The sequence below is a fragment of the Neovison vison genome, chromosome 11 (assembly GCF_020171115.1).
Source record: "Neovison vison isolate M4711 chromosome 11, ASM_NN_V1, whole genome shotgun sequence".
Lineage (NCBI taxonomy): Eukaryota > Metazoa > Chordata > Mammalia > Carnivora > Mustelidae > Neogale > Neogale vison.
The window spans coordinates 87,836,888-87,845,248 of record NC_058101.1 but is presented as its reverse complement, the minus strand read 5'-3'; the positions used below and the strand labels follow the sequence as shown (position 1 = coordinate 87,845,248).

At 38.2% G+C, this 8,361-nt stretch overlaps 1 pseudogene; it reads left to right on the top strand.

Annotated features, from left to right (window-relative positions):
- The first annotated feature begins 427 nt into the window (after nucleotides 1–427).
- On the top strand, nucleotides 428–963 carry LOC122890126 (annotated as a pseudogene).
- The last annotated feature ends 7,398 nt before the right edge of the window (nucleotides 964–8,361 follow it).

Sequence of the window (8,361 nt, the reverse complement as noted above, 5' to 3'; positions counted from 1 at the left end):
AGGCTTTAACCCACTGAGCCACCCAGGCGCCTCTTGTGAACATGTTTTAAAAACACAAGAGTAAGTTTCAACAATTTTCAAATCATTGTTATTATACAGGTGACACTTCCTGACAATAATGCAATGCAGCTATAAATCATTATCAAAAAGCATTTAAAAATTTAAAAATTCCCTGTATATTTGGAAAATAAAGAGTATACTTGCGTTAAAAACTTATTGGTCAAATAATAAATCAAGAAAAATTTCAAAACCTAGGATGAAATCACAGTAAGCCTACTACATATTGAAGTAAATATTTAGAGGAGATATTTGAGGAAAACTTTTATGCTTAGGAAAAAAAATGCTGAACATTAGTAACAGAAAGAAGTAACCTTAAAGGTAAAAAGCAAAAACCAATAAAAAGAAAGGAGGAGCTCCCTTTCTCTTCCAGCCCGAAGAGCTTAGGGAGCCGTGGGCTTCGGTGCAGACATGGCCAAGTCCAAGAACCACACCACGCACAACCAGTCACAAAAATGGCACAGAAACGGCATCAAGAAACCCCGGTCCCAAAGATAGGAATCTCTTAAGGAGGTAGACCCCAAGTTCCTGAGGAACATGCGCTTTGTCAAGAAGCACAAGAAGGGCCTAAAGAAGATGCAGGCCAACAATGCCAAGGCCATGAGTGCACGAGCAGAGGCTATCCAGGCCCTCGTCAAGCCCAGGGAGGTCAAGCCCAAGATCTCAAAGGGCAGCAGCCGCAAGCTCAATCGACTTGCCTACATCGCTCACCCCAAGCTCGGGAACCGTGCTCGTGCCTGCAATGCCAAGGGTCTCAAGCTCTACCAGCCAAAGTCCGAGGCCGAGGCTCAAACCAAGGCCCAGGCTTCGGCTGTGACTCCGGCTCCAGCTCCAGCTCCAGCTCCTGCTCCTGCTGCAGCTCAGACTCCCCAAGGTGCCCAGGCCCCCACAAAGGCTCCACTGTAGAGGGTTCTGTCTGCCAGTGTGAGGACGGAAGGACTGGTATGACCCCTGGGCTTCTATCCACATGGGGCTGGTGTCCTTCTGTGCTATTTGTACAAATAAACCTGCGGCAGGATCTGTCAAAAAAAAGAGGAATTAAAATAAAAATAAAATCAATACAATAGAAAAAAAAAACACAATAGAGAGGATAAACAAAGCCAATAGTTCATTCTTTAAAAGTTCTAACTGGTAAAACCTCTAGCAAGACCAATTAACAGAGGGTGCCTGGGTGGCTCAGATGGTTGAGCAGCTGCCATCAGCTCAGGTTATGGTCCCAGGATCCTGGGATCAGGTCCCACATTCGGCTCCCTTCTCTGCAGAGAGCCTGCTTCTCCCTCTGCCTGCTGCTCTGCCTACTTGTGCTCTCTCTCTGTCAAATAAACAAATAAAATCTCTCTTTTTTGTTTTTAAAGACTGATCAAGGGAAAAATAGAGCATAATTATACAACATTAGCATCAAAAAATGGATATAACCACGATGTCATACAAATGTATTTGGTTGAAAATGTTTGCATGTTCATTACAGACGTTGTTTCTTTCCAGTATTGGCTCTGATAATTAGTAAGGTGTGGAGAACAAATGAAGGTCCACTAGGTGCTGTTGGCAACTGAATGTTTGGCAGCCCTCTCTAATATGTCAGTGTGTTGGTTGATCAAATTTCCTTACCCTGGGACTATCTCTACATTGCTAGTGTACATGACACAAAATCACGATGCCTGGCAATGTGGACATGAATAATTTTTTAAACTTTTTCTTATTGAAGTACAATACACAAATGCACAAGCCAAGTAAACAGCTCAAGGGGTTAAGACAATGTAAACACTTTGGTAGTCAAGATATACAAAGATGCCAAGACTTCAGAAATACCCCGCAAAACCCCTCCTCCTCCTGCTTTCTCCCTTTTACCACTATCATGACTTCTAACTCTACAGTTAGGTATGCCTGGTTTTAAACTTTATAGAAATGGCATCACTTCAAAACATATCTTTTGTTCTTGGTTGCTTTCAGTCAATGCTATGTTTGCACTTCATCCATGTGGCTGTATGTAGGTGAATTTTTTTCATTCTTAGATGCATTCTATTATGTAAATATAATAATTATAGATTTTATTGTTGATGAACATTTAGAGTGTTTTCAGGTTTTGACTCATGTATATTGTTGTCATGGAATAGTTTTTGTATGTGTCATGACACACATGTGCACATATTTCTGTTGGGTACATATGTAGAAATCATGCTGGTCATGATATATACATATGTTCATGCCAACTTTTTTTTTTTTTTTTTGCAGTTGACCTGTGAGATTTTTTTTTTAATTTCTTTTCAGTATAACAGTATTCACTGTTTTGCACCACACCCAGTGCTCCATGCAATATGTGCCCTCTATAATACCCACCACCTGGCTCCACCAACCTCCCACCCTCCGCCCCTTCAAATCCTTCAGGTTGTTTTTCAGAGTCCATAGTCTCTCATGGTTCACCTCCCCTTCCAATTTCCCTCAACTCCCTTCTCCTCTCCATCTCCACATGTCCTCCATGTTATTTGTTATGCTCCGCAAATAAGTGAAACCATATATGATAACTGACTCTCTCTGCTTGACTTATTTCACTCAGCATAATCTCTTCCAGTCCCGTCCATGTTGCTACAAAAATTGGAGTCATAATACTCCATAGTGTAGAAGCCCCACATCTTCCTTATCCATTCATCCGTTGAAGGGCATCTTTGTTCTTTCTACAGTGGCCATTGCTGCTATAAACATTGGGGTACAGATGGCTCTTCTTTTCACTACATCTGTATCTTTGGGGTAAATACCCAGTAGTGCAATTGCAGGGTCATAGGGAAGCTCTATTTTTAATTTCTTGAGGAATCTCCACACTTCTCCAAAGTGGCTGCACCAACTTGCATTCCCACCAACAGTGTAAGAGGGTTCCCCTTTCTCCATATCCTCTCCAACACACGTTGTTTCCTGCCTTGTTAATTTTGTATGCCAATTGTTTTCAAAACTGTTGAAGCAATGTACGACAGTAATTGAGAATTTCCATTGTTTCACATTCTTATCAACACTTTGAATTGTTATTTTAGTTTTATCCATTCTGCTGGAATTATAGTGCTATCTCAGGATGATACTGACTTGTATTGCCCTTGTATTAATTTTTTGTGACTGCTATAATAAATGACCACAAACTTGGTTTCTTTTTTTTAAATTTATTTTTTATTTTCAGCATAACAGTATTCATTATTTTTTCACCACACCCAGTGCTCCATGCAATACATGCCCTCTATAATACCCACCACCTGGTACCCTGACCTCCCACCCTCCACCTCTTCAAAACCCTCAGATTGTTTTTCAGAGTCCATAGTCTCTCATGGTTCACCTCCCCCTCCAATTTCCCCCAACTCCCTTCTCCTCTCTAACTCCCCATGTCCTCTATGCTATTTGTTATGCTCCACAAATAAGTGAAACCATATGATAATTGACTCTCTCTGCTTGACTTATTTCACTCAGCATAATCTCTCCCGGTCCTGTCCATGTTGCTACAAAAGTTGGGTATTCATCCTTTCTGATGGAGGCATAATACTCCATAGTGTATATGGACCACATCTTCCTTATCCATTCATCCGTTGAAGGGCATCTTGGTTCTTTCCACAGTTTGGCGACCGTGGTCATTGCTGCTATAAACATTGGGGTACAGATGGCCCTCCTTTTCACTACATCTGTATCTTTGGGGTAAATACCCAGGAGTGCAATTGCGGGGTCATAAGGAAGTTCTATTTTTAATTTCTTGAGAAATCTCCACACTGTTCTCCAAAGAGGCTGCACCAACTTGCATTCCCACCAACAGTGTAGGAGTGTTCCCCTTTCTCCACATCCCTTCCAACACATGTTGTTTCCTGTCTTGCTAATTTTGACCATTCTAACTGGTTTAAGGTGATATCTCAATGTGGTTTTAATTTGAATCTCCCTGAGGGCTAGTGATGATGAATATTTTTTCATGTGTCTGATAGCCATTTGTTTTCATTGGAGAAGTGTCTGTTCATATCTTCTGCCCATTTTTTTATATGATTGTCTGTTTTGTGTGTGTTGAGTTTGAGGAGTTCTTTATAGATCCTGGAATTCATAAAATTATGAATGAAAAGGGAGAGATCACAACTAACACCAAGGAAGTAGAAACAATCATCAGAAGTTATTATCAACAGTTATATGCCAATAAGCTAAGCAACCTAAATGAAATGGATGCATTCCTGGAAAACTATAAACTCCCAAAATTGAACCAGGAAGAAATTGACAACCTGTATAGACCGATATCTAGTAACGAGATTGAAGCAGTGATCAAAAACCTCCCAAAAAACAAGAACCCAGGACCTGATGGATTCCCTGGGGAATTCTACCAAACTTTCAAAGAAGAAATAACACCTATTCTCCTGAAGTTGTTTCAAAAAATTGAAGCAGAAGGAAAACTTCCAGACTCTTTCTATGAAGCCGGCATTACCCTGATCCCCAAACCAGGCAAAGACCCTACCAAAAAGGAGAATTTTGGACCAATACCACTGATGAATATGGATGCTAAGATTCTCAACAAGATCCTAGCAAACAGGATCCAACAGCACATTAAAAAGATTATCCACCATGACCAGGTGGGATTCATCCCTGGGCTACAAGGATGGTTCAACATTCGCAAATCAATCAATGTGATAGAACAAGTTAATATGAGAAGAGAGTAGAACCACATGGTCCTCTCAATTGATACAGAAAAAGCATTTGACAAAATTCAGCATCCGTTCCTGATTACAACACTTCAAAGTATAGAGATAGAGGGAACATTTCTGAACTTCATAAAATCTATCTATGAAAGACCCACAGCAAATATCATCCTCAATGGGAAAAAGCTTGCAGCCTTCCCGTTGAGATCAGGAACACGACAAGGATGCCCACTCTCACCACTCTTGTTCAACATAGTATTAGAAGTCCTAGCAACAGCAATCAGACAACAAAGAGAAATAAAATGTATCCAAATTGGCAATGAAGAAGTCAAACTCTCTCTCTTCGCAGATGACATGATTCTCTATGTGGAAAACCCAAAAGACTCCACCTCCAAACTACTAGAACTCATACAGCAATTCAGCAATGTGGCAGGATACAAAGTCAATGTACAGATATCAGTGGCTTTCTTATACTAACAATGAAAATACAGAAAGGGAAATTAGAGAATTGACTCCATTTACTATAGCACCAAGAACCATAAGATACCTGGGAATAAACCTAACCAAAGAGGTAAAGGATCTGTATTTGAGGAACTACAGAACACTCATGAAAGAAATTGAAGAAGACACAAAAAGATTGAAGACCATTCCATGCTCTTGGAACGGAAGAATAAACATTGTTAAAATGTCTATACTGCCTAGAGCAATCTATACTTTTAATGCCATTCCGATCAAAATGCCACCGGTGTTCTTCAAAGAGCTGGAGCAAATAATCCAAAAATTTGTATGGAATCAGAAGAGACCCCGAATCGCTAAGGAAATGTTGAAAAACAAAAATATACGCTCTCCTTCATGTGTCAATTGTCCTTCCACCTCTCTTTACTTGTGGTAATGTTTAGGGCCCATTAGATAATCCAGAAAATCTAATCTAATCTAAATCTAAGCTAGTCTTTAATTTGATCATAATGCAAACCTGTTTTTTGGTTGTGTGTGTGTGTTTTGCTTTTTGTCATCTAACATTCATGGGTTTCAGGGATTACAACATGGAACTTTTTGGAGGCCATTATTTAGCCTACTACATTCCTTATTTTGGTTAATTCTTCACATATTTTTGACCATTATCATATCCTTTTCTATCAAGTGGCTACTCAAGCCTTTTGCTCACTTTTTAAAATTGGGCTTTTTCTTACGGATTTTTAAAAGTTATATGTTCTACATACAAGTATTAAGTCAGGTAGATTTATTGAAGGTATCTTTTTCCACTTAGTACCTTATGTCTCCATTCTCTCCTTTTATGAAGAGAAGTTTTTATAGTACAATTTATCAATGTTTTCCTTTAATGTTAGTGGTTTTTGTTTCCTAATTAGGATTCTGATCTCAAGGTAATGATCATATACTCTTGCCTTTCATGTCTTAGCAATAATTTAGAATGACTTTTTATGTATAGTATCAGTGTTTTCTTTTATTGTCATGTTTTATTTTATTCTTTTCAGATATCCTATTGATTTGGAAAAAATTATAATGAAAATGTCCCCACTACTAAGCAGTTACTTGTATCCTAAATCAATAGCCATATATAAATATATATATATATGAGCCTGTTTCAGGACTTTCTGTCCTATTCCATTGGTCCTTTAATCTATCCCAGTTAAAACCACACTATTATACTTGCTTTGACCCTATAATAAATCTTGATAGTCAGGCAAGCTGGCCTCTAACTTTGTTCGAGTCTGTATTGGTCCCTTGGATTTCCATATAAATTTTAGGTTTGTCAAGTTTCACATAGGCTAGGATTTTTATTGCACTATAAGCTATAGATTAATAAAAGGAGAATTGACATCTCTATAATATTCAGTTTTCCAATCCATGAACATGGATTGGAATAATATTCCTCCATTTATTTAGGTCTTTTTTTCTTAGTACTCCAAGTTTTTGATGTTGAAGACCTGTGTATCTTTATTAGATTCAGTTATAAGATTTTTATATTTTTAATACTATTAGTAGTCTTTTAAATTTCATTTTCTAATTACTCATACCTGGTTTGTAAAAATAGAATTGTGCTTATATTAGTATGTGCATAACAACCTTGCATCCAGGAATCTCTGAATTCTTTGGGCTATTCGATATATATATGAGAAATATGTATATATGGTGTCATTTGCGAATAAAAAGATTTTCTTTTCTTCCTTTCTGGTCTCTTTTTTCTGTCTCTTGCCTTAATGTACTGGCTAGCACTTCTGTATAATGTTAAATAGAGGTAGTGATAAAGGACATTCTGTCCTGGGGAGAACTGGGCATTGAATGAGATTTCTATTCAGAACTCTTTGACCTTGATCATGTGTATTTTTAAGCATACAACCCACTGAAAAATATAAATCATTTAACAACTTAAATGTCATAATTTTCACATATGAAGCATGTTTAATAGTTATATCTTAGCCTAAAAGGAAATGCTAATTAGCCTAAAAGGAAATGCTGCATAATTGAGCATAAGCACATACGCCATTCTAGTTTCAATTGAAAAACAAACCTCCCCTGTTGACAAAACCTTGAGTCTTCATTTCAGTTGAGCTAAAAATGTATACTAGGTGGGGCAATTAAAGTTACATTTTCTATAATCCTTTCTTGCTCCAAAGACCATTACTTAGGAAGGGTTTGTATCCCAGCAAGTGGCATCTGTTTCCTATTATCAGGAGCAGAAACCTGAGGGCTTCTTCCTCTAAATCTTGCTATCAGTTTAATTGCCAAGGAAGAAACAATGCAGTCAACTACTGGTTGGAACAATGTTTCACTCATATAGAGAAGAGACAGGGCAGTATCCGTTTGGGTAATGAATGTCGGTTTCCCATGGCCAGCAGGTCCCTCCCAGAAGCCAATACAGGGCAAGTGGCCTGTAAATAGCCATCTTGTTGTGCAGCAGGACCTCACCCTCTTTGAAGGGGACATCCCGTTTCCAAAGTGGGGTTTGCCAGGTGCCATATTACACACACACACACACACACAGAGGCACCATATTATACACATCTTTAAGCAGAAAAAAGTACACATGGAGTCTGAAATGGAAAGATATTCACAGACAATTCCAGCATAAGCTGTTGAGACATTCTCTCTTGGTAAGGAAGTATTCCAGGCCCAAGGCCCAGTCTTGTGTGACCCGGGGGGGATCAAAAGACTGTATTTTGAGACTGCCTTTCCCAACAGTTTGGTTCTTTCATAAAAACAAAACAAAACAAAAACAAAGTTAAATTACAAGAGTCATAATATTAAATGTTAGAAAACATACATTTAAGTTATCCTGAGATTTTTGTTTTCTATAGGGAAGCTGCATAGTGAAGCATAACAATCCAAGATTTATCCATGTTTTATTTATTATCTGTGAACAACTGGGCAATTTTTAAGTTCTCTGAACTTTAGTTTTCTCCTATGTAGTAAAATGGAGCTAATACTGCCAGCTTCTAAGTTGTAACACTGAGATAACATGTGTAAAATCCCTAGCACCTCCCATGCAGAGGTATTAAACACTCACATGAGGGGTCAAACTTACAGGAAAATCTACATAGTACAGTGCTGCTTTGAATTTCTTTATAAGAGAAAAACTAGCAAATAATATAGTGCTAGGCAATTTTATTTAATACTTAACATATCTGAATAACTGATTAAA